This window comes from Lepidochelys olivacea (assembly GCF_965140295.1).
Source record: "Lepidochelys olivacea isolate rLepOli2 genome assembly, chromosome: 11".
Lineage (NCBI taxonomy): Eukaryota > Metazoa > Chordata > Testudines > Cheloniidae > Lepidochelys > Lepidochelys olivacea.
The window spans coordinates 7,878,315-7,905,778 of record NC_140421.1 but is presented as its reverse complement, the minus strand read 5'-3'; the positions used below and the strand labels follow the sequence as shown (position 1 = coordinate 7,905,778).

The 27,464-nt window shown below is 45.3% G+C and overlaps 1 protein-coding gene across 2 annotated transcripts in view; it reads right to left on the bottom strand.

Annotated features, from left to right (window-relative positions):
* Positions 1–8,172, bottom strand: part of MRAS (muscle RAS oncogene homolog) — a 60,043-nt gene extending 51,871 nt beyond the window's left edge. Inside the window, exon 1 of one of the 2 annotated variants that reach the window (XM_084643819.1) lies at positions 7,960–8,172. The gene's annotated coding sequence lies outside the window, so the exon portion shown is untranslated. The remainder of the gene's footprint in view (positions 1–7,959) is intronic. The other variant, XM_084643817.1, reaches the window with a different exon arrangement.
* Positions 8,173–27,464: the final 19,292 nt, after the last annotated feature.

The window sequence follows — 27,464 nt, the reverse complement described above, 5'->3', positions numbered from 1 at the left end:
CCACAAGTCCTCCTTTTTTTTTTGCGAATACAGACTAACACGGCTGTTACTCTGAAACCTGCATTTGGACTGATGATTTGAGAATTAAATACTACTAAAACAGATCTATTTTCAAACTATGGGAAGCCACAACACTGGTTTTCTTTGGAGAAACACTTTTTAGTTCTGCCTGCGATGCTGGCCGAGATATTAATCATCATCATAATTGTCTTTTCTAAGTAGCTTACGAATGTTTCCATACATCTTCCAGTCGGGGTTATGGACAATTAACAATGAACCAGTTCCACTGCAGCTGTTTCAGCGAGTTAAAGAATGGGCATGGCCTGCTTCTCAGACCTGTCTAGCAAGATTATCTATGGTAGTCGTGTTTTTTAAAAGTCTGCTATTTTCAACCCTTTCAGCCAGTATCTGGAAAGAGAGGCACCCAGGTTTATCTTAGAATAGAGAATTTAAAGAAACTAAGTCATAATAACCTTCTGGTAAACGTTTTCAGAAGTACATAAGGCCCAGCTCCTCAAAAGGACTTAAGTCAATGGGAAATTGAAATCAGTGCATCACTGACCACCAAACAGGAGTTAGGCACCTAAATACCTTTGAGGATCTGCGTCCAAGTGACTTTGAAGCCTGATTCCCCATTTCAAAATGGACTTAGGGTTTTAGGGCTCAAATCCCAAAGAAACAGGCATATGTTTTTTGAACATGTTATCTTTTTCAATAATCAATCAAGGTTTTTTTTTTTTTTAAATTAAGAGATAGTCTATGATAATGCAAATAACAAACGACAACAAGCAGCTGATAAATGAGTTTTTAACTAAGGAACCTAGTCTCTTCTTACTTCCATTGGAGTAAATCAGGAGTTCTACTACTGAAGTTTGTTACATCAGTGTAACTCTGAGATTAGAATTGGACCCAAGAAATATAAAAGGTAGTTGGACCCATACAACAGGAGCTGAATTTGATTTCCCCCTCATTCAGTGTAAATTAGTGCAACCCCTTTTACTTCAATGGAATTATACCAGTTTACACCAGCTGAGGATCTGGTCCATCATGCTTTTTCAGAGAGATTCCAATTGCCAGTTAATCTGATAAAGAGGCAGAGGATCCATAAACACCTCAGCCGTGCTCTTGTCTAGTCTCAGAGACTAAGCAGAGTCTGAGACTAGACAAGAGCACGGCTGAGGTGTTTATGGATCCTCTGTCTCTATCAGATTAACTGGCAATTGGAATCTCTCTGAAAAAGCATGATGGACCAGATCATTTGGCAAGGAGAACCTCAGTTTACATTTGGCTGATGCAGGAAGAGCTATCGGTGATCCAGCAGGAGACATTTTTCTATGGTTGTGAAAATCCTGGGCCCCCTCCATCCCAGGGATAAAACCCCCCAACCAATGAGTTTTTCAGGTTCCCATCTCCTTGTTAACCTGAAGTACCAACATGAACATATTTGGAAGTGAGCAGCTGCATTACAGACTCTTCGTGTGCAGAGTCTGTAGCAATAAAAAGGCTTGTGTGATGAAAGAATCATATTCATTGTATTAAGTTACACCTCAACTATTTGGAAAGAATTTAAAACAGACCTTTCAGGGTTTCGATGGTCACCAGCATTCTTATTTACAGAGCAAAAGCTGAACTTGCAGGCCAGTTCGAGTCAGACCATTTGTATCCCCAAAACCAGAGCTGTGGCTTGGAGCTGGAGTGAGCAGGCTACACAGGGCATTGCATTACCTTGGAAGCCAGCACAGTGCAGAGCTACATCACAGGGAGCTACTCAGAAAACTTCCATTCGAAGTCAACGAGCTAAGCTCTGTGGTTTGTAATTAAGCAGTGGAGACAATGGCAAATGGAAATTAAGGATGGCAGATTTTGGCCACAAGTTACCAAGGGACTAGTTTTCAGAAGCGTGGAGCAGCCACATTACAAGGGGAATTCTCTCCTGGCCGTTTCTGTCTGGTGCAAAGTGGGCATAGCCTGGAGAAACCAGCCCCAAGAGTTTTGCTGCGGCAGCTGCAGAGAGTGGAGGCTGAATGCCATCTTGAAGGAAATGCTATAGTAAAAAGCTATCCCATGATTGATCTACTGTGGGTACCTACATGGCCCCATTTACTGTAGTATCCAAGCACCTCGCAATCTAATGTATTTATCTTCACAACACCCCGTGAGGTAGGAAGTGCTGTTATTCCCATTATACAGATGGAGCAATGAGGTATAGCGAGGCTAAAGCCCAGATTTTTAAAAGGTATTTAGGTGTTGCTCCACTCAGCATTGCAATGCCTAACTGATTTTGAGCCTACGTTTCCTGTTCAAGAATGATTTCGATTGTCAAGTGTCTAAACCTCTTTTGAAAATGAGAGTTGGGTGTTGCCATACTGAGGGCAGCAATGCTTAAGTACCTTTAAAAATCTGGACCTAAGTAAGTTGTCCCAGGTCACCCAGGAAGTCTGTGATGGAGTAGGGATTTGAGCACATGTCTCTCACCTACTAGGCTAGTTCCCTCACTGCTGGGCTATCTTTCCTCAAATGAAACTGCTGCCAGCTCAATACAGGTGAATGGCTCGCCATCACTTACTGAAAATATAAATTACACACACACACGGCCAATGTGAAACCGGATTACCCATAAAAAGACAGTAAACTATTTAAAAAAATAATAATCAATCTTTCCCCCAGCTGTCTCAATACTTATCTCACTGGATCTCATCATTCTATCATAGTTATTTCATCACCACCTGGCAGCGGCCATCTAGTCAGTCGTATCCCCATGCAGATTTTCCCTCCGCATCACTCCCTCACCAATATTTGCCCACACGTAGTGACCACTTCATTTGATTCTAAAACAGCTAATCAGAGAGCCATAAATCTTAAAACCAAACAGGAATTATTTGGGGGCAGTTCTCTGGCCTGTGTTATGCAGGAGTCGGACTAAATGATCACAACGGTCCTTTCTGGCCTTGATATCTACCAATCTATTGCTCCCTTCTGTTTGGAAAGATCTGTACGGCCAAGCTTGTTGTAAAAGCTGCTGAAGCCAATGGAGTTACTCTGGATTTACATTGAAGTACCCAAGCAGAATCGACCCACTGAGATGTTGGCTGCTTCTTTCTCAATCTTGGATTTTCCCCTTAGCTGTGTTTTTCCTTTAGCAAGTCTGAAGGGGGGGATATTTGAGGATGGCAGCACGGTTGTGTTGTCTCCTCCCAAGGATCTTCTCTGTTCTCAACTGCAGTAGCAGCAAGACGTGCCATCGCCCCTAAGCCGAGTAGCGTACGTTTCTCCCATCTGCCGATTTCATGCCAGTTCTGTTTTCAGTTAGTCTGAATTCTCCAGATCTAATCTTAGCACTGTTGCTCTTGGGAAGGTCACATTACTTTTTGGCCTTAGTTCCCTCATTGTGAATTGGGGGGATAATGTACAGAAAAACCCTGATGACGTGAACTAGTCTGAAGGGAATCATGGAATCGTAGGACTGGAAGGTACCTCGAGAGGTCATCTAGTCCAGCCCCCTGCACTCATGGCAAGACTAAGTTTTATCAAGAGCATCCCTGACAGGGGTTTGTCTAAACTGCTCTTAAAAATCTCCAGCGACGGAGATTCCACAACCTCCCTGGGCAATATATTCCACTGCTTAACCACCCTGACAGGAAGTTTCTGGCTCTACATTTCATTAACTTCTCAGTGCCTTGGACACCGAGAACAACAACTTGGATTTCTAAAAGGCCACTTTCAAGGTTTGTTTCCATAACTTTTAAGATCATTTCTCTTTCTTGGCCCTGTTTAGAATATCCTCCTGGAGACCTGAATTCCTTATCAGAGTCTCTTTCCCACTGCCCCCTATACACTTTGTCATTACAGAGTGGCTTCTGAAGACACTCGTCTCATGTCATGGTTATTGTGGCCTCATTAATATTATTTGTATTACAGTTGTGTCAAGAGGCCCCACTGTATTAGGGGCTGCATGTATACATAGGAAAAGATAATCCCTTCCTCCCTGCAATCGAAATAGACAAGACAGAGAAAGGTGTACCATGCAAGCAGAAGCTGGGGAAATAAGGCACAGAGAAAACAAATGAGTTAGCCAAGGTCACAGTGAAAGTCTGTGGCAGAGGAAGGAAGTGGCCCCATGTCTCCTGAGCCATAATTCAGTGCTTTAATCACAAACACAGCCTTCCTCCCGAGACCCACCCTTCTTTCCTGAGGATGCCAGAGTTCTTGGGTGCAAGAAAGCAGGCTAGATTGGAGAGAAGGTCCAACTGTTGGAGAGTTTCTCCTTGTTTCCCAATGGCAGGAACCAGTGGAGTGAACCTCACACAAGCGGGCCAGACCCATTAGATAAAATCCACGGAACATCACATCCTGAGGAAAGATGGGCAGTTTTAGGAGGATGGCTGGGCCTGTGGTTAAAGCACTGAATTATGACTCAGGAGACTTGGTTTCACTTCCTGCCTTATTTAGCAAGAAATTCATCCCTATGCACTGAGCCAGTGCAAAGGCACTATTTTGAGAGTTTAGATGATGCCTCGGACTGTGTGTTGACCCCCACCACAGGGATGCAGGAAAATAAAAGCAAAGGAAAGAAAAAGAAAAGAAAAAGGACAGACACAGCAAACACCACAAGTTCCCTCACAATGACCTCCAAATGGACCGTGCAAATGGAATTATCAGCAGAGCAGAGCATAAGCCCTGCTAGGCATGACAAGGACTCCTCAGATCACCCCAGAATACTCTGTGGTTTGAAATAGATGTGAAAGCTATCCCTGGTATATAAAATCATCTCTGTATTTTGTGCCAGAAAGTGCAAGGGAATCTAGGGCAAGATGCCAATTATGATGATTCATTACACTAATTTGCACTACATTCATTTGGACTTACATTAGTTGCTTCAGCACCAGTTACAGCACCGGTGCAGGTATGGGGCAGCAGTCCTGCCAGTTTGGAAGAATAAAACATCTTCTCCTTCAGGTTTTATTTTAAAAAACCTTTCATCTCTCTCTCCCCCCCAGCTCTCTCCACCCCCAAAATGTCAACGTATCTTTTTCAGTGCCAAGAGGAAAAAATATCTTTTGGTTGCACTGCCAGATGATCCAGTTTTTCTCCCCGCTTTTGCTAGGTTCAGTCCCCGTTTAAAAAAAAATCTTAGAAAAAGGAAAGCTTTGTTTTTTTTCAATTACTTCTGTCAAAATCTTGAGCTTGTGAAAACCCCCACCAAATGCTCTAATAAATACAAACTGCCCATCACACCATTCCAGAGAAGTGGGCACTGTTGACTTCAGTGCAGTCATGCCAGAGATGAATTTAGCCCACTTTGCATTGTCAGGCTACACATGGTATTTTGTGGGATTCACTGGAGCAAAGGAAGAAGAAATTCAAACAATTAAAGGAAGAGTTATGAATAATAGCTGGTGCTGAACAAGCCTCTGTCTCCCATTTTTGAACCGTTATTTAGATGGACACTGTCAGCGTCAGGTTTTGGGGACTGAGTAATGGAGAAAGAAATCCAGCTTTTTGTAGAGACCATTAAGCAGCATGGGTTAGATTATATATATTTATTTGTTAATTTTTTATTTTCTCTGCAAAGGGTCTTTTCATCCAAGGAGTCTTTCCATCAAGGGACAAATTGATTGAGGCCTGATTTTGCAATGGTGTCTCCTGTGCTAAATGGGATTCAGGTGCAAGGCAACACAGAGGGGGAGAGTGCTTCCAAATGCAAAAAATGTAAAAAAAAATAAATAGAGAAAAAACTGATTATTGCAATCCCAGGCCCCAATCCTGCAATCAGATTGGTGTGGACAGCTCCTTGCTCCTATGCAGGGTCCCACTGACTTCAGTGGCGCACTCTGCAAATACAAACATTTGGCTGCACAGATCTGACCACAAGATTGGTGCATGAGTTGTTACTTGCAGCTATTTTATCAACAATATTTTCCAGATCAGACAAATATGATTTTCCAGTTGATGGTGCCCCTTAAAAGTTGCAATAAGCTTGGTTTTAAAACTGTAACCTTAAATGAGACCCAGTATAGCAAATGGCCAAGATACTCAATGTTAGGTAACCAAAGTTGAAAATTTTGGCCAACTGACTTTACACAGAGCAATGCTCCAGGGTTAACGTTATTTATTGCAGTACTTCCTTGAAGCCTCAGCCAGGGTCTCATTGTGCTACAGACTGTATACACAAAAGCTTACAGTCTAAAGTTTCCATCTTTCACCCTGGAAAGGTTAGAAATTGATACGTAACATGATTACAGTAACACTGTCTGTTAATAAATCAGACTTATTCTGCTGCATGGCATGACCTGGTGATTAGAGAACAGGATGGGGAGTCAGCCATCCTGGGTTCTAATTCCAGCACTAACCTTTCCTGCCTCATCTGGAGATGGCCAGTTAACTTCTCTGTGCCTCAGTTTCTCAGTCTGTAAAATGGGGATTTACTACTTTTGCAAAGTAGAGCTCTTGATGGAAAGTAGTACAAAGCATCATTACTAATTCACATCACCAGTGGTCACAGATACAAATTGAAGTAGTTGGGGAGTTTTCAGCTTCATCACAAGTTTCTAGTACTTTGTCTCGAGGTAAAGCTAATTAGTTGTCTTATTAAAATATATTTGGGATTGTCTTAGAGGTAATGGAAACATTTTGTTATCAAAGACAGAAGTTTCTGTATCTACAGATCCCATTTAGAAGTTTGGCAAACTACTCTGGGCTCTAGAACCAAAGTACAAAATGAAAGGCCCCACTTCCCAGACAGCTCTCAAATATATGCAGTAGTCCAAAACCACCTTATGACAAGACAACGAAGTGGGGAATTTCAGAGATCTAGACATCTACATCCCATTAAAGGTAATGATACATAGGCATCCACATCTCCTAGGCAGCTTTGAAAAATGTAAGCCTGAACTTACTGGTTCACTCTTGTGAGAGATAGACACTTAATAAAAGAAGGTATTTAATTTACACATTATCACTAAGAATCACCCGCTGCCCTGCCCCTCTAACCTTTAGATAATCAAACCCACTAGGCACATATCTTAAAAAAAAAAAAAAGAAAAAAAAAGGGTGATCATGTCAATGGAAAAAAGAAAGTAGCATATGTTCCATGGTGTTGGAACAATTTTTATAGTGGGGGTGCTGAGAGCCATTGAACCAAACGGTAAACCCTGTATCTGATGGAAACCACTTAAAGCCAGGGGGTGCTGCCACACCCCAGCAGCCCTAGTTCCAGCACCCCTGAAATGTTTTTGAGAAGGTGACCCTTGAAGCTGTTGCCTCCAAAATCGCTACTGTGGGTAAGTCATTTCTTTCTGACCCTGACCGTAGAAAAAGAGAAAGTGATATGGTCCAGGAATCTCTCTCCATGGAGCAGTCTATGAAACGTGGCTCATACCGAATCAAGGGGAAAGTGTCCACAGTGACCACGTCTTGCTAGGAGCAACAGAAAATAAAGCAGAGTGCCACCCGCTACCGCAAAGTTTGAGCTGGAAAGTACTGGGGGTTTTAGAAAGAAAACCATCTTTAGACAGCGAAGAAACATTTCACGTTTTCTCTCCCAACAGAGCTGTAATGCTTCACTGTCCTATCAAACCTCAGCTCACTTCTCTTTTTAAGAAGAAAGTGTTTTAACCCCCCCCCCCTCCCCTCCCCTCCCCTCCCCTCCCCAGAACTGGAAGGGGAACTTCAACTTTTGTTTGGGCTTCTGAACAGCAGATTTGTTCAGGACACGTTTCAAACCCAAGCACGCGCCGGCCCTTCAGCCTCCACACAGGAAGGGGTCACACGACCCTACCTGGGGAAGTGTTAAAAGACAGCGACGCGCGCCAGCCCCCTCCCCGCCTTCCCACCCGAGGGGAAGCGGCCGCTGTCAGCCCAGCCCGCCCCAGCCCGGCTGCCCAGCCCAGCCCAGCGTCCCCTGAAGCGCTTTACAGGGCTCGGACACACCCCTCGCTGCTCCCAGCTCTTTCCACTCACCAGGCAGCGCCAAGTCGTGCCCAGTCCCGGGGAAAGCGCCCTGGCCGGACCCAGCGGCTCCTTTCTCGCCTACCGTATCCCCATGCCTTTGGCAGACCCAGAGCAGCGCTGATCATTAATCCCCCCCCCCCGCCGCCACCGCGGCCCTTAAAGCGGCAGCCGCCTCTCTGCGGGCGGCTTGACACCCCGAGCGTTCTTTATATTGCAATATCTGCGGCTAAAAATAGAACGGCTCTAAAGGGGGAGGCGGGGCGGGTTAGTTTCTAGTTAGGCGGGCAAAATACCAGCTGTTTGGGGTCTTTCGGAAACAGGCTGGGTGCGTCAGAACCGCCCACCCTTCCCCACCGGGGCCGGTCTAGTCCCGAGGGGCAAAGCTGCTCTTTAGATCTGGATCAGAAAAAGCAGCGAACCCTGCCTTTGACAAATGGACTAGTCCGCCTAGTGCGCTCCAATGAGTTGGCTTTAAGGTGGACTCAGGGGGGGAATTTGGCAGGGGGACCTTAAGGCGTTTCTGGAGCGTGAGACCATTTCATTCGTCTCCCAGAATCCAGGCAGAGCGATTTACACACGGGCTTGTTCACTGGTTTTGTCACATAAAGGAAGCGAATGGATTTTGTGAGCCCTCAGACTTTTCTACCTCCTCCAGCACCAAAGAAATGATTATTTATTGAGCACCGTCTGAAACACCACTCGGAGTGCGCAGCAGGTGCTCTGCAATTCCAGGATGGAACAGCGGCTGGTTCATCAGAGCAAGATCTTGGAGAGTTAATTTTTTTTTTTAAACTTACCAAGTTGATCACGAACACTGAAGTTTTATTTAATACAGCAGGGCCCCTCCTGACAGGAGTGGCAGGGATATTAACCCCGACCCACCTATTCGTCTGGGGCTGAGAAATCAAATCAACCGGTTGTGTCACATCCTCATTATACCCATAGTGCTGAATCCTTCCAACCTCAGCCAACTACTGCATTCCTGGGAAGTGGAGATCCGGGTCCTGTAAACCCCATCATGCCCAAGTAGTCCTTTTCACTTGCCGGGTCCTATTAAAGATGCTGAGACTTTTTGCATCAGTGAAGATGACTTGTGTTAATAAGGGTTTGCAGGATCAGGCTCTGATACTGCCCTTAATACTGTAGTATCTTGGGCCACAAATCAGCAAGATACTTAACCATGCACCTAACTTTAAGCAGCTGAGTAGTGTCCTTGACTTGAGGTTAGATACTTAAGTATCTTACTGAGTCAGGGCCTGTCACTGAGTTACAAGGGTCTGGTCTATGCCCAGCCTTTAACCAGTCTCCTGGGAGTGACACCTTTAATATGACATGCCCCAAGGATCCACAGTTCCACAGGGGCAGACTCATGGCTCCCAAGACTCTGAGACTGGAGCTTTGGCACCAGCAAACCCTGTTTCTCTCCATGGCTCCTTGCAGCAAATCCAGCCAAGTCAGACTCCTGTGGGAGGCTGTTACTGTAGCCGTCGTCTCCCCCCTTCCTCCCCATCCTTCTCTTTCCCCGCCCCTGACCTCCTTTGTCTCCTGCTCAGTTCCCAAGTTCCATTTGCTGGGGTTTCCTGCCGGTAGATGTTGATGTGGATCCTCTGTTGATGAAGGGTTGGTTTCAGCCAGTTCTCTAACGGCCCTATTCCTTCCAAGCAGAGAGCTAGGTGACATACAAGCTCATGCCTACTGGGAGGTTTTAGCAGGAGACTTAAAACTTTTTTACAATGCAAGCTGCAGAGGGAAATTGAGGCATGCATAGGATTTATAAAAATATTTCAGAAAATTCTCACTTTGTCACAGGGCTTATCTGCCGTATGTTTTATTAAGCAGATGTGTAATTCTTGGGTTCATACACAGAGTTACTTAGGAAAATGAATGCTCCCAACTTGCCCTCCCCACACAGATTACTTGTGTGTATAACCCTAGAGAACCTACCCAAGATGGGGTTTCATTGTGCTATGTCTGCACGTACACATAGCAGCAGATAGCCCCTGTCACAAAATGCTTACAATCTCGGCAGACAAAGAGTTGGAGAAATGAAGTATTATTATTCTCATTTTACAGATGGGGAAAGATACAGTGAGATTAACTGACTTATCCAAAGTCACAAAGGAAGTCTGAGACAGAGTGAGGAGAAGAACCCAGCTCTCCAGAGTCCCAACTCAGTGCTTTAACCACAAATCTTGGACCCAGATCTGAGCCCTGATCCTGCAAATCACGTGCACACAAATATAGCCCATGCTGTCAATGGTACTAAGTGAAGATCTCAAAGCACACTGCAAACATCTAGTCCTACAAAGCCCCTGTGTGGTAAGGAAGTATTATTATCCCCAGTCAGATGGGGAAAGTATGGTACAGAGTGGGTAAGGCCGACATTTTCAAACTTGGATGCCTAAATCCAGGCACGCAAATACGTGTTTAGGCCCCTAAAATGGTCTGATGGTCAGAGTTGCTGAGTACTCACTACTCCCATTGACCTCAGACATCTCTTTGAAAACCAGGCCACTCTGATTTAGGCACATCCATAAAGATTTAGGTGCCTAACCTTAGGCCATCCAAGTATGAAAATGTTGGCTTAATTTGTCACGCAACAAAGTCAAGAGGAGAACTCACATTTCCTGACTCCTGGGCTTTAGCCGTGATTGTTCCAATCAGGATAGATGCCTCTCTTGATTTACATCACCCACACAAAATAAAAAATAAGTTTAAACAGGTAAAATGAGATGTGACAATCCAGCTTTCCTCTAAATTCTGGCTGCTATCTGGGGCAGCAGCAGACTATTCCTGGGACATATTAGCAAAACAATGGGATGTAAATTTCTCCCAGGGTTGAGTCCCTACATAATGTGATGCCTATTTCAGCGCATTTCAGTATGTTGCAGAATCAGACTGTCACCCTCAAATAAAGCTGAAGACATTCTATTCAATTGAACCTACAAAGGGCACTTTATCAGTGAAGAGATCCCCACTGCTGGTCTTCTCTATAGCTAGGTTATGTAGTGGAACACTGAATAGAGCTAGTCAAAACTTATCAAAATTTGCAATTTTTGGATTAAATTTTCACAAAATGTTTTCTTTTTCCCAGCCTGCTCTAAAACTGGATTTTGGTTTCCTGGCAGAATTTGGATAAAAGCGGCTATAAACCCTCTGAATTGTCTAGGGGCAAGGCGAGGGGCTAGCAGATTTTGTTTACCAATGGCGTACATTATTTGTACAGCATATTATTCCACAATTAGGGCCATAGCTATCTGTGGCCACATATAGATGCAGTCAGAACAGTCACCAGCAAACTGCATATATGTAGTATCAGTAAATTGCTTGAAGTGTGAGCAGATGACTCAGGGCGGTTAGAAATGGCTCTCAGAATGCTCAACGGCTTGGTCACCAGTTCACACCTAGCCTAGACTGAGAGTGAACTAAAGTCACATTTAGTCAGTGGTCTATGTGAGTTGGTGGTCAAAGTCTAGCTCTTATGGAACTGGTGTCTGCATAACTGCCGACAATCACAAGCAACCCTACACTCACAAAGTGGAGAGCATTTCATTAAGAAAACAGAATTCAGGTACTGAGGGACTGCATGAATCAAAGTTAAAAGAAAATCACTTTAAAACAAGTGAGACAAACCCTGACATCCTCACTCCTATGCAAACCTCCATTTGACCTCACTGATTAATCAAGCATGAGCGACGTTCCATTGACTTTGTTATGTTTGCTTTTGGTGGAAATATTTTCTAATTGTAGGTGAGATTCCTATTGCCTGAAGGGTGTTAGTTGCATGTTAAATTGGAATCATCTCTGCAGTGCGTGAACACATGTGTGTGGGCGGACACACACATTTGTGATTATCTCCAGAGTGTAATGCGGGGGGTATGTGGCGGAGCTAGGTGGGCTGCTTATATACAGTATGTGGTGTTCTCTTTCCATTAAGGAGGCAAGCAAAGGAGTGGATTCTGGCTGCAAATAGCCTTATGGAGGGATGCTCCCTAAAAGCATGGAACTGGCTCCCATGCCAGCCCCCCAGCATAGGTGTGTTCTAGGAGAGGGTGAGGGAGAGGCAGGGGTGGTGAGGGCATGTGGCTTTGCTACGCTACACCAATCTTTCACTGGCGTACAGTCCCGTGAGGCCATACAGAAGCAGCGATCTGTAACTGACCCCCTGATGCTCCTATCCCTGCCCATACACACGCTGCCTTGTGCTGATGGGAGCTTTGCCACAGAGAGGAATCAAGCCCGCTATTACTTACATGTGTTCTATAACGAAGTCTGGAGAGTAGCACCAGGAAGCCAAGCCCAAAGACTGATCTGCTTTCCTTGCGTGACTGGTGTTTTGTAAATAACCTTTTTAAATGGAGAGGGAAAAAAAAAAGAGCGAGAGAGACAGAGTGAGCTAGAGACACTCAAATCAACCACACTTGGAGCTCCTGACTGCTTGGGATCTGAACCAAGCCAGTGCTGAAATTATAAATGTTACCACTGTGAAAATAGTTCAACTCTCAGCTAATAACGGTCCCTTGTTCATAGCCCCGAAGGACAATCATTGTTTAGATGGCATGGGAACTGTGCAGCTAGGCTATACAAATAACAGCTTAAACAGCCCACGTCTTACCCTGATAAACTGGTGTTTAATGCCTGGCACTGAGTGCTAGTTAGTAATAGAGGACACCTAGTGGTATTGAGATGTAGCCGCATATGCTTATGGAAGTTTACTTGTGACTGCAAAAGAAATTGAACAGGTTTTGTTCATCATGATGGGGTGTGGGCTGATTGTAACATTTACAAGAGCTTTATGACAAGCTGATCAAGGAGGATCCTTTTAAGCAGATCAAGATGGAAAGAAGAAACAACCTATGTGACTGTTTATGCAATGGTTATAGAGAAGCCGTTAATAAATACCCTTTTGGTCTATATTTCTTCATGCCCTGCAAGGAAAGATGGCACATCATACTCTCCATAAGCGAGATACTAATAGGAAGCACAGTGCTCTCATTGTAACAGAAAGCAATCTATAAGGAGGGACTCGAAGGTTAAATCAAAGGATTTCTTTTGGGCCTCTTTACTCTGATCCTGATTTAGGCTGATTTGCCCCTCCACTGCCTTTTCCACGTGATACTCCCCATGTGCGTCACAAATAGTAAGCTAAGGCTCTCCCACAGCATTTTTATAAAGTAGCTATTGTAACCCCCATTTTACAGATGGGGAAAGCGGGGCACAGAGAGATTATATGATTTACCAAGGTCACACAGACCCAGGAATGGTACTTAATTCCTGACCACCGGTGCTGGCTACTGCACCATCTTCCATTTCATTTGAATTGCTGTGGAAATGGGACAAATTGAATTCTGGGCCAGAACATCAGCTGGTGTAAATTGGCACACCTATTCACTTCAGGGCCTGGCTGTGTCGTGTATGCAAAAAAAGTGCCCATGTTTCCTTTCACGGAATACCCCTTTCTTCTTATTTTACAAGAAAGATCAATCGGATACCTCCCTTTCAAATTTACCTTTTCTATGCTTGCCCATTATTTTACATACCTCAGTATATACACCAAGGCCTGAATGAGAAGAATAGCTGCAGACAAGGACCAGAAGGGATTCTGAGGTGCGCTGTGTTCTCTGGGGATGTAGCCACTCCCCTTACCTTGCATTAGAACTCAATGGGACTGTGACAGATATTGCAACCCCATGCATTACTTCTGGGGACCACTGTATTACATGCATGGTTTATGTATGATTGTGTTCTAATCCAGGAGGGAAGGTTGAGCTATTGAGCCCTCCACTTGGAACCCTGCAATGTAATGTTTACAGACTCAATTCACAGGGTAGAATCATACTTGGAAGGCCTGATCCTGGAAACCCTTGTGTGTAGAATTCTTGTTGAAATAATGAATTCCATGCACAGAGGGCTTTCAGGATTCGGTCCTCCCCGTATTCATTCAAACTGCCTGTGTACCTTGGGCTGCTCCAAAGTGTAGGCCTTGGAATAACCTTAACTCCATGGTGGGTTAAAGCACCTTAAAGTGGATGGGAGATGGTGGCCAGTATAGGGTGGTACAGCTTAGCTGTAACCTGGTAAGCTGCTACAGTTGTACATAATGATCTGAAGCCATTTCTCAGGTGTACTGAGGCATTGTAGGAAGGAGATTGAATCTTGCCTAATTTCCAAAAGCAGAACAGCTCTAGCCTCTTTTCTCATGATGAAACAAAAGCTGGCCAAGTGAATGCTGCTATTTAGTGGGCTGAGGCAATAAAGACACTTGAGATGCATCCAGGTGGTCTTCATGCGAGCAGCAATAAAAGGCCACTTGGGTCGTTGAAAGCTTCCAAAGGCAACAATACTTCAGCTCTGCATGTAGCACAGCGTGTTACGATGTGGGTTTTAAGGAAAAAGAGATGAAGAAATCAATGACCCAGAGCGAGAGGGAGGTAATGCCAGATGAAGCCTATTGAGGACATTTCCAGGCAGTTTGTTCATACTCTGTTCGATGAGCTGCATGTGAAAAGATGGAACAGATTAGAGATGACTTGCATATATTTCGCCCAAGAGCAAGATTGTGCGATATATAGTCGTAAGGGTCACTGTGGTTGTGCTGCTTCCTTGCTGAAATCTTAATGACTGATTCGCTTAACTATTGAGGAATTAGCTCCAGCTGAATTTAACATTTCTGAGCATAAAAGGCAATTAGTTTTCCTCTTAGGAACTTAGAACAACCACTAGGGACACTAGGGAAGTGTTCATTTCACAGATATTCATGGATAAAAACACATGGATTTAAACTTGAAGGGACACTGCTAAGTAGAGTAGGCCCAAAATTTAGCTTCTGCTAAAATAGGATTTACATCCTCTCAGGAGAAATATTTAAAGTTACTGAAAAGGGGTTCCTTAAATGTAAACATTTCCCGGTTGCAAGGGAAACCGACTAGAAACAGGAAGTGAAACAGACTAGTAGGGGCAATGCCAGCCTCTGCTTAGCGGGGGGCGAGGAGGGGGGTGAAGTGGGCTAGACAGAAAATTGGAGAGGGAGCTGCACCCCCTTCACCATGAGGCCCTGCCTCCCGGCCAGGTCTGAGGCCAGAAGCCAGAGCCGGGCAATGTGAGGCGCTGGCTACTCACAGCCGGTAAGAGCTGCCTGAGTGGGGGGAGCCGGCTCCAGGGCGGGCAGAGCCCTCAGGGAGCAGCAACCATCTGGGGCAGGGCCCAAGAGCCTGGGCTGGTGCGGGTCAGTATGGGCTTCTGTGGGGAGCCCTGGACCCTACACCTGCCTTGGGCAGCATGCGCCAGTGGGCAGGGACACTCTGCTCTCAGGCTCCCCAGCTGCCAACCCAGGCTTACTTCTCTGCTGTTGGAGCTGGGTGACTGGCCAGCAGCCACCACTCTCTCCATTCTGCCTTCAGAGCTTGGTGGCTGGAGAGCAGCAGCTGCTATGGGAGGGCAAGGCAAATTTTGGGGTGGCTATAGCCCCCACACACCTCCCCCCACACCGCTGGCCCTGCAAACTAGTCTAGTTACATGCTGGGTTCTGACCTGAAACCGCTGCATACCAGGAGTGATATCAATGGGGTCATGCTTACTAGGGTTGCCAACTTTCCAACTGCAGAAAACCAAACACCCTTGCCCCGCATCTTACCCCTCCCCTTCCCCGAGGCCCCGCCCTCACTCACTCCATCAGCCCTCCCTCTATCACCCACTCTCCCCCACTCTCGCTCATTTTCATCAGGCTGGGGCAGGGGGTTGGGTTGTGGGAGGGGGTGAGAGCTCTGGCTGGGGCTTTGGGCTCTGGCGTGGGGCGGGGGATGAAGAGTTTGGAGTGCAGGAGGGGGCTCCAGGCTGGGGCCAAGGGGTTAGGAGTGTGGGTGGGGGCTCTGGGCTGAGGCAGGGGATTGGGGTGTGGGAGGGGGTACGGACTCTGGGCTGGGGGTGTGTACTCCAGGGTGGGGCCAGAAATGAGGGGTTCAGGATGCAGGAGGGCACTTCGGGCTGGGGCAGGGGGTTGGGGTGCGGGAGGGGGTGAGGGGTGAGGTGCTGGCTCCAGGTGTTGCTTACCTTAGGTAGCTCCCGGGAAGTGGCTGGCATGTCTCTCCGGTTCCTAGGCGAAGGGGCATGCACGGGGCTCTGTGCACTGCCCGTGGCCACAGACACTGTCCCCGCAGCTCCCATTGACCATGGTTCCTGGCTAATGGGAGTTGCGGAGCTGGTGCTCAGGGCAGGGGTAGTGTGTGGAGCCCCTGTGGCCATCCCTCTGCCTAGGAACAGGAGGGACATGCCGTCTGCTTTTGGGGGCCACACAAAGCTGGGCAGGGAGCCTGCCAGCCCCGCTGTGCTGCCAACCAGACTTTTAATGGCCCGGTCAGCAGCTGCCGGTGTCCCCTTTTGACCAGGTATTCCGGTCAAAAACTGGACACCTTGCAACCCTAATGCTTACATGGGAGAAAGGAGAATTAGGCCCAAGCAGAATGAAATACAGAAAATAAAACAGACATGGGAGGCGGTAAATGGGACTTTTATTTCAATTATTTCCGTCTTAATAATCTAAAGAAATACCTACGACAGATTTTATATTCTTGAGAGAGTTGCTCTGAAAAGGCCAGTTAAAGTAGCCTACTTATAATGCAGTTCCCAGGTACTCGTGGTGGAACAGTTTATTTTTCATAAAAATGCCGAAAGAAGTGCATTTTAAGGCAGTAACCAAATGTGGAAAATATTATATAGGGGAGAGCTGTAATAACTGCAGTAGAAAGGGGCTTCCACTTCAGGCCAGATCAACAGTGATCTGTTGATCTGGGGGCAGTACCTTAATAGATCTCTTGAGCCTGTAATGCACATCAAGCTCCTTCCTTCTTTGGGGCAGGGACTCTGGTATCTACTTGGCACCGTCTGGCTATTGCATTCTGCGGTGCACAGTAACAGAGCTATAAATAATCACTGGATGAAATTCCATGGCCCATGTTATGGAGGTCACAATGGTCCCCTCTGGCCTTAAAATATATATAAATCTGTGCAATAACTTTTATCTGGGTGTGAGATATATATATAGCAAAGGAAGCTTAAAACACAGTCCCCTGAAAGTTAGATCTTCTAAAGTAGAACAGCTCCTTTAGAGCCCCTGCAGCTGGGACGAGGGCACTGTTAAATGCTGCCAGATTGTGCAGGGCACAGACAAAAGTAGAAGCACAGAAGAGGAGACAGATCAGATGGCTCCCCACAGCCATCCCCTGGCTAGAAGTGATTCAGCAAAGTCTGTTGGATCCAGAGCCTGGAAATGCCTTTTGGAGAAGGGGAGGCAGGCATAATTAAGAGGCATGTATATTTCCCTTCAAGGGCAGAGGCTGTCAAGTTGCATCTGGAAGCATTTCTCTGCACAACAGCATCAGAGCGGATTCTTTCCACATCGAATTCATTTTACCTGCACCAATGTCAAGCAAGCAGGCTGTGCGTAGGAGAAAGGGGGGTGGAATGGAGAGGGGAAATCCAACCCACCGACTATGGGCTACTTCCCCATGCCCAGCAGAACAGCCTCCCTGTGAGCCTAAGGGATGGAGGAAGCAGTTGCAACTGATTCATGATTTCCATCGATCCTTACCACATCCAACCCCAGCTTGTCCCCGTCACTGCTCTTTGCACAAGCCTTTAAGCACATTTAGGACTGTTGTAATAATTGGGCCTATAAATTTACCTTAAGGGTGAGCTCAACTGTAAAAAAATAAAGGAATATAAGTTCATAAGATGCCATAGTAACCTACAACAAGAAATGATGGGAAAAAGTGCAAAAGTGAGACAGAAAGCCTGACTTAATGGACTACAGTTCTGACATAACTCAAGGATTGTGTTAAGATCATGCTTGGTAAACAAGAAAAGTGTGGAAACAAAAACCAATGAGCCAAAATTGGTGTGTTGGAGACTAGGCCTAATTAATGGACAAAGTAATGAGGGACTGAGCTATTCCACCCACCACTCCCTTTTTAGGTCCTTAAAGAAAGAGACTTTGGGAGAAAAATTGGCTACTGGAGCAAGCTTCACCATCATGGCTGCCACCCCACTGTCTCCTGGGACCCTGGATCCTCTTTATCCTAATCCTAAGAGATGTCCTGACCAGACCAGACTGGGCCGAAGAAAGGGAGCAAGGTGACATCGTCGCCTCTACCGGCTCCAGCTAAATCCCAGCCACGACCTGGGATGTGAGATTTTGTCTCTCTCTCCTCACTTCCACATGTCCTTTTTGTTCCCTACCTTATTTCTTCTATTGCTTACCTTGCTCCTTTTTCCTTCTTTCTAATAGGAGTCTGGCTTAGCCAGCCAAGACTGCATATTTTGCAACACCACTCTAAGCCCTGGTCTACAGTAGGACTTTAGGTCGAATTTAGCAGCGTTAAATCGATGTAAGCCTGCACCCGTCCACACGATGAAGCCCTTTTTTTCGACTTAAAGGGCTCTTAAAATCGATTTCCTTACTCCACCCCTGACAAGTGGATTAGCGCTTAAATCGGCCTTGCCAGATCGAATTTGGGGTACTGTGGACACAATTCGACGGTATTGGCCTCTGGGAGCTATCCCAGAGTGCTCCATTGTGACCGCTCTGGACAGTACTCTCAACTCAGATGCACTGGCTAGGTAGACAGGAAAAGAACTGCGAACTTTTGAATCTCATTTCCGGAGACTGCGGGAACTGTGGGATAGCTACCCACAGTGCAACACTCCGGAAGTCGATGCTTGCCTCGGTACTGTGGAAGCACTCCGCCAAGTTAATGCACTTAGAGCATTTTCTGTGGGGACACACACACTCGAATATATAAAAACAATTTCTAAAAAAACGACTTCTATAAATTCGACCTAATTTCGTAGTGTAGCTATACCCTAAGCTTGTGACCAGAGAGGCAGCCAAAAGCAATGCTCTAAGCAGCCTGATGCTGGTACAAGTTTGCCAGGTCTCAGAGTGGCTGATAAGACTGCATGCCATGCTTGTGTTTTTCCAGCACTGAGGTTGCAAGTAAAGGTCAACACCAGACAGAAACTGTTTCTGTCTTTGCTGGCTTTTTCCTCTCCCCTTTTGTGAGTAAAAAGAAAAAGAGTACTTGTGGCACCTTAGAGACTAACCAATTTATTTGAGCATAAGCTTTCGTGAGCTACAGCTCACTTCATCGGATGCATACTGTGGAAAGTACAGAAGATCTTTTTATACACACAAACCATGAAAAAAAAAAAGGGTTTCTCCCTCCCCCCCCCGTTGTGAGTGTTTGTCTTGTTTTGTCTTCTAGGAAGTGGGATTGGACTAGATTATACAACAGGACCCAAATCCTTAGACACACAAAATTCCCTTTGCCAGCATTTGTATGGCAACATCTCGCCTTAGACTCCCTTCAGCTATGTGTAAACTAGTATCCTGTTCCTCCCATGTCCCCCTTGTGGGAAGGTCCTATAGAAATGAAGGGAAGTGTTGCTATCAGGTTTTTAAATCAACATGCAGTGCAGGGAGATGATTGCCTCAGGTGTATCAAGGGTAGTTTTATGTAGAAAGAACACCATTCTCTAGTAAATTCTGAAGGTTTCTAGGCTAACTTCTATAGAACCTCATATAATTTCTGTAAAAAACCTATTCATTTTGATAGGACTTTTCCCTAAAAAATCCTCTTTGGAGTCACAGGGATCCCTCATGCCCCATCTATATAGACAACTTCTGTTGCCATACAATAGGCCTGATGCAGTGCCCACTACAGTGAATGAAAAGCCATCCATTGACCTCCATGGGTGTGAACTGAGCCACAAGTGAACCACAGAAGTGTTAGTTTCCCTCCATGTTTCTGGTGCGCTATGTGTAGGTGGCATCATTTTTATCCCTCCCCCAGCACTTATGAAGACAGCATGCAAAGGAAGCCTCTCTTCATCTTTTGGGAATCCCCATGCCATGTTTTCCTTTCCAGCCCCTAGTGACTGACAATTCCTCCAGGGGTTTCTAATTCCCATTTCCCTGCAGAGAGCTCCAACAGACAAAGATTTTGTCAGGCAGCGTATTAGTGGAACAGAAAACATGACCTGAAGTTTTCTGGCTAGTACTTAACGGATCCAGCTTCTTGTGCTGAAAAGGACATTTTGCATTGGCTACCAATAATAGGTTCAGACAAGTGAGCACTTAGCTCTCAGCTTTCTCCAGAGAGCTGAGGCATATTTAACTCCCAGGAAGGGAAGATGGGGAGTTACCTCTCCCTCTTCCCAGCACTCCCAATCCCAGAACTATGCAGGGGAGAGTGTTATGATAGTGCTTTATGTCTGTTAATAGACAAGAGAAGATGGAACAAGCCTCCAGCTGGGGACACCAAGCAACATATAGCTATTCCCTCCCTCCAGCCACATGAGCTTGGAAAGAAGAAAACTACTGGGGAAAACCAGCCAGAAACTTGGTCAGCAGGAACAAAGAGAAGCAGTTGCCACAGGGACAAACTGCTTTTTTATTTTCAAGTACAGCCAGCAGAAAAACTTTTTTCTTGACTATTTTCTTTGAAGGGTTTTCAACTAAAAGATTTTTACTCAGAGTGTCTGCATTCCATGTTATTATTTATATTCATTAGTTCCTCTGCTCCCAAACAAGATCAGAGCCTCATTGAATTAAGTGTTCAAAACCAGCCAGATCTTGATATCCTCACTCACACTGTATTGGACCTTACTCCATAATTACATCACTGTTGGGACTATTGTTGAGCAAGGTACTAAGCAATGTGAGTAAGGGTGGCAGAATTTCACCCACAGTAAGAGAGAGTCCCTGCCCTCAAAAGTTTGCAGTCTCAATAAACAGAGCGTGGGAGTTGAGGGACTGAGAAATTAGGAGTGGGATCCTACATGGAATGAGCTGTTTTGAACATCTGATCCTAAAATGACTGATCCAAGAGCACAGGTCTGTGGCAGATCTGGAAACTGAAACCAGGACTCCCAACTCCAGTCACTGCAGTGCTGAACTCAAGACTCTCCCCTCTCTCTCAACCCACCTTCCCAAGAGGAGTTATGTGCATCTAACCCTGATAAAACAGCACAGAAGCATCTCATTTACCTTATCTTGACCCATCCCAAGCCTAGACCCCTTCCTTCTTCCTCAAATGGCTTGGTTCTTTATTTATTTCCTTCAATTTGTAATCAATTTTATAAAAGGCATCTATCCTAGGTGTTTACTGAAGGATTCCCATAAGCAGCCCAAAATGCTTGCTTTATAATTCTCCTGCACTTAGGGAGTGATCCAATGCCCATTGAAGCCAATGAGATTCTCACCATGGTTTTCAAATGGGCCTTGGGTGAGACCCTGACATAGCAAATTTCTCCTGAGTATCTCAAAGCATGCTACAAACAGTTAGTGAAACAATCTCCTCGTGACAAAGTAACTATTACTACAACCTGTGTATTGACAGAACAGCGAAGACATTGGAGGCATGTCTACACTACAATAAAAACCTGCAGCACCGGTGCTCAGAGGCTGGGTCAGTTGACTCGGGCTTATGTGGATTGAGCTGTGGGGCTAAAAATTGCAGTGTAGGTGTTTGGGCTTCGGTTGGAGCCTGGATTCTGAAATCCTCCAAGGTGGGTGGTCTCAGACCCTGGGCGCCAGCCTGAACCTAAACATCTACACTGCAATTTTTAGCCCCACATCCCAAGCCCTGCAAGCCAGAGTCAGCTGATCTGTGAAAGCTGCAGCCAAGCCGCTGGTCTGTTATTGCAGGGTAGACATATCAGAGAAGTCCAGTGGCTTACCAAAAGGTCCGTGACAGTCAGGAGTAGAAACAAGGAGTCCTGAATATTGATCCCGTGTTCTCAAGTCTAGACCACACAGGCTCTCGCACTTCATTGTTCCTCTGCATTTATAAAGCACCAATCACTGTGTCAGCTGGGAAGACATGCTTGGTGTCTTCCACACAAGATATAGAATGGCCAGACACACTCAGCTAATAGCTTAAACCATTGGTACACATCTATATTCATCAGAGCAGGATCATTACATTATCTACTATGATCATTGAGGGACATTTAATAAAGCAAAGGAAAGATTTAATAGGGAACAACAGCGATCATGACTCTGCTGCTGCTAAATCACATTTTAATTTTAAAATAAAAACTCAGGGATGGTTAAAATGAAGGGCTAGGGAATAACATTCTGGCATCAGTAAAGAGGCAATCATTCCAAAAAGAAAAGAAAAAATTATGGGGCTCCAAGAATGGGGACAGTGTGGCTCACAAAATTAAATATAGGACAGGAAGCCTTTCAAGCATGAAGTCACTGATTTAAATCTGGCCCTGGTGGCCTTTGTGAAATGAGTTAATTATAGTGCCAGTAACTGCAAAGTACATCCGGCGCAAATCAATATAGCTTCATTGAAGTCAATGGAATCATATCAGCTACGAATCTGGCCCTTAGAACTTTCCATCAAATGATCACATAGTGCATGAGAAACATTGAGCAATCAAGCCCCACAATATGTCTTTTGTAAGGATTGCTGTCTCAGATTTACATATGGGGAAACTGAGGCGAGTCTTTTCTGAGAGCACTAAAAAAAAGGAGCGGATTATTGCAGTACAGCCCATGCCATCACTTCTCCACTACTACTGTTACCTGTGGTAGTTAGATTAAAGCCAGCATGGGCATGCCTATCCATGCCACAGTCATGTCTCCACTTGAAGCGTAGCTGTACCCTTGAAATGGTCATAAAGGTGGAGCAACACGCTCACCCTGAAAGTAGTCACTGCAATACAGGGTCGGGGCACAGTGTGGGGATTTTGCACTGCTGCTGCTTGGGCTTTAACTGCTCTGCAGATATTTTTGTCCCTCTGCCAAGTTGTAGCAGATGTTGGGGCCTTGTGGATCCGTTTCCCATTGGAGGAGACATCAGTGACACAGGGTCTGGGTATATTCTTAGTGCAACTTGTTTATTTACACTATAATGTACCAGTCCTTGAACAAAGGTAGTCACAAACATGCAGGCAATCACAACCCAAACACCAGTGCCCAGTTGCCAGGAAGCAACTCTGCCTCAAAAATTGATCCTTGTTAGAGAGATTAAGGAAGAGCACAAACTTTCTTGCTATTTGCAACAGCTCCCCAGAAAATTTACAGCACAAAAGAGAGAATTTCTTCAAAGACTGTATTCTCCTGGCACGTGAAGTAAGGGAACATGTAAGACTATGTATAACAAAGGCACCTGGTGACTCCTGCCATAACAATAAAGGTCTGCGGTCCGCAGTGCTGTCAGTTTGGCATCTTTCACCAGCTTTTAATTCACTAAAGAAACTAAAGTGCCATCAAAACTGGTGTGTCTTTTTTTAAACTCGTCAGAAACCTGCACTTTTCCAGAAATGTCACAAAAAAAGAAAAAAAAAATCACATGCTGACTTCCAGTGGTAGCTCGTGACTTTGATAGGTGAGGCACAAATCACAAGAGAGTCATTGCCTCCCCCGTTCAGTGTATAATTTAATAGCTATTTAAAGCTTACCTTATTTATATTAAAGCAGCAGCAGGCGGCCCTGTGAGCTGGAGCTTGCATAAGGGCCAGAGCACAAGGCAGGCCTGGCTCAGCGGTTGCTCCTTGTGAACATGTATAGGGCCTGATCCGTGGGGGGGGAGGGGAGGACAAGGATGCACAGGATGCAGCCCCTCTCCTGCTTCCCTAAGCGCTGCAAACCCCCTGAAGTCTGGGCTTAAGTGTTACAATCCTACCCTGGCCTCACCAAGCAGGGGTACCACAGCAACACCCATAAAGGTGACTCCTGGGCATGGCAAATTGCCATGGTAACAAGGCAGCTTCTTGAGGCACTATTAGCTACCCAAGATTTGAACCTCACGCAGTGCTACATTCTTCGAACTTTCTGGCCTTGCATTTTTCTCCTGGAGAGAGCAAGTTGTGACATTTAAATCAAGTCACAACGTGACCTTCAATCTGTACAAATGCATCAATTAAAGAAGAATATGCAAAATGTATTTTGAAAGTTTTGGGGAATTCTTGGTTCAGCTATGCCTCGCTTGCTGGGCCTGACAAGCCCCTCCTGCATCTTTCCAACTTTTTGTTGCTTATCGGAAGACTAATGTTTGATTTTCATAGTTCAGGGGAAAACACTGATCCTGTCACACCAGCTTGACTCATCTCTCCCAGGATCTGTAGAAATCCAGAGTATAATACCATATTGTCTCAAGAAGTGTTTTTTGTCATTGTTTCAGAAAGCATGTTACAGCTGGAGTGATAGAAAAATTAACTGCTTTTTAAAGACAGGTTTCTCAGTGACCTATGCTGACAAGGAGCTGCCCCATTTCTTTTACAAATCCCTCCCCCGGATGGCTGCAACACGTGTGTGCAGTAAGGATCTCATTGAGCTTTCCATAAGACCTCAGGTGCTTATCCTAAAGCCCTGGCTATCCTCCAGTTTGCTCAATGACCGTCTGCCTAACTAAAATCCCCCTCACTAACCACCCAATTCTGCCAGCTGTGAAGTCAATGGGGCACAGGGTATAGATACAGGGGTATGCTCACCCAGAGCTCATTGCAGGATCAGGGGTATAATTTGGCTCACACTCTACAAAATGCTTTGAAATCCATTCGGTGGAGGATTCTGTTTGCATACGAAGTAACATTCTGATGGTTAAATCTCTTGTAGAGAGTGTGTCCACACTAGCTTTTACAAACATATTAACTACCTCAAGTTAACTGGCAATCAAGTAACTCTAGGCAAAATAGCGTATTACAGTCAAGCCCTAAGAGAGGAGACAATAATTCAGGCTCCATGCCCACTCAGTCCTTGGCTTCCTTTATGCTGAGCCTGCGTCCAAAATTTCCAATATCAACTGTAGCAGCTCTGGTCCACTAGGAAATGGTTTATGGCCAGCAGCTCATTTGATGGTGGCAGCTTTCCCTCAGATACTATCCTAGATTGGATTCCGTTAATCTTTCTATATAAAAAAAGACTATAGCCTACAACTAATCCCCTGAGCCATTCAGAGCCCTATAATTTAGGAGGATCAAAAACAGTTGAGATATTTTCTGAGCACAAACAGTATTTGCCAGATGCATGAGCCATATTAAAATAAAAAAAAAGATGGAAGGGAAATCAAGCATCATGCTTCAGGATTGAGGATAAATTGAGGACTTGTGGGGTCAGGTTGGAGTGTCTTATCTCTCCCCCTCTTGATGCAGCATTGCAGAACTGACCAAGTGCATGATGGGATTGGCTGCAGGTGGAGAGGTCCATTGTCCAAGGAGTTGGAAGAATCAGGACCTCAAAAGACCAGTGATCTGTCCTGATGTGACAACTCCCACGTTTAGCATTGTAAATATTGACTCCGAAGTAAGAGAAAACAAAACTGGAAGGAAGTAGTGCTGTAACTAAGTGAAAAATTAGCTTTGAAAAGTATGGCGATTCAAACACAAAATAAAGAAGAGGTTCAAGAAGTTTAAATGCTACACACCTAATTCTATGATTGAAAAGAAGGCTACATTTGGAAATAAATGCCATCTTATAATGGAGGTCACAAGTGAAACGGCGAAACTGAGATTGGAAAACTGCTTAGAATCTCATTCTGGCAGTTATATGAAAAGAAAAACAGATTTTGTTCCCTCTCCAGAAATTAAACTAACAAGGGATTTGGATTTGAGGGCAAGGAGGACAAGCTTCTTTGCTTTTAGATTAAATACCTAAAAACTCCACTTCTGCATGCAGAAATCTGTGGAAGTGCTCACACACGCACAGTGTAAATCCACAGGAGTCATTGCTCAAAGGCTGAAATTGTAAAGGCCTGGGTGAATGCCAGCTCTGGTAGCCTAGAAAAGCATTGTTCTTAAATTTCTCTCTCTCTCTGCTTTTGAACTCTGATGTAGCGCTCTGAAAAGTTTCACATTCAGGAAAGGTTCTTGGAAACCCGGCAGCTGATTGCTGAGAAAATCCTCATTCCAGATAAACTAAGTTTCCAAGGGGATTATATTTTTTAGCATCATCTTTCATAGAATCATAGAATCATAGAATATCAGGGTTGGAAGGGACCCCAGAAGGTCATCTAGTCCAACCCCCTGCTCAAAGCAGGACCAATTCCCAGTTAAATCATCCCAGCCAGGGCTTTGTCAAGCCTGACCTTAAAAACCTCTAAGGAAGGAGATTCTACCACCTCCCTAGGTAACGCATTCCAGTGTTTCACCACCCTCTTAGTGAAAAAGTTTTTCCTAATATTCAATCTAAACCTCCCCCACTGCAACTTGAGACCATTACTCCTCGTTCTGTCATCTGCTACCATTGAGAACAGTCTAGAGCCATCCTCTTTGGAACCCCCTTTCAGGTAGTTGAAAGCAGCTATCAAATCCCCCCTCATTCTTCTCTTCTGCAGGCTAAACAATCCCAGCTCCCTCAGCCTCTCCTCATAACTCATGTGTTCCAGTCCCCTAATCATTTTTGTTGCCCTTCGCTGGACTCTCTCCAATTTATCCACATCCTTCTTGAAGTGTGGGGCCCAAAACTGGACACAGTACTCCAGATGAGGCCTCACCAATGTCGAATAGAGGGAAACGATCACGTCCCTCGATCTGCTCGCTATGCCCCTACTTATACATCCCAAAATGCCATTGGCCTTCTTGGCAACAAGGGCACACTGCTGACTCATATCCAGCTTCTCGTCCACTGTCACCCCTAGGTCCTTTTCCGCAGAACTGCTGCCTAGCCATTCGGTCCCTAGTCTGTAGCTGTGCATTGGGTTCTTCCGTCCTAAGTGCAGGACCCTGCACTTATCCTTATTGAACCTCATCAGATTCCTTTTGGCCCAATCTTCCAATTGGTCTAGGTCCTTCTGTATCCTATCCCTCCCCTCCAGCGTATCTACCACTCCTCCCAGTTTAGTATCATCCGCAAATTTGCTGAGAGTGCAATCCACACCATCCTCCAGATCATTTATGAAGATATTGAATAAAACCGGCCCCAGGACCGACCCTTGGGGCACTCCACTTGATACCGGCTGCCAACTAGACATGGAGCCATTGATCACTACCCGTTGAGCCCGACAATCTAGCCAGCTTTCTACCCACCTTATAGTGCATTCATCCAGCCCATACTTCCTTAACTTGCTGACAAGAATACTATGGGAGACCGTGTCAAAAGCTTTGCTAAAGTCAAGAAACAATACATCCACTGCTTTCCCTTCATCCACAGAACCAGTAATCTCATCATAAAAGGCGATTAGATTAGTCAGGCATGACCTTCCCTTGGTGAATCCATGCTGGCTGTTCCTGATCACTTTCCTCTCATGCAAGTGCTTCAGGATTGATTCTTTGAGGACCTGCTCCATGATTTTTCCAGGGACTGAGGTGAGGCTGACTGGCCTGTAGTTCCCAGGATCTTCCTTCTTCCCTTTTTTAAAGATTGGCACTACATTAGCCTTTTTCCAGTCATCCGGGACTTCCCCGGTTTGCCACGAGTTTTCAAAGATAATGGCCAGTGGCTCTGCAATCACAGCCGCCAATTCCTTCAGCACTCTCGGATGCAACTCGTCCGGCCCCATGGACTTGTG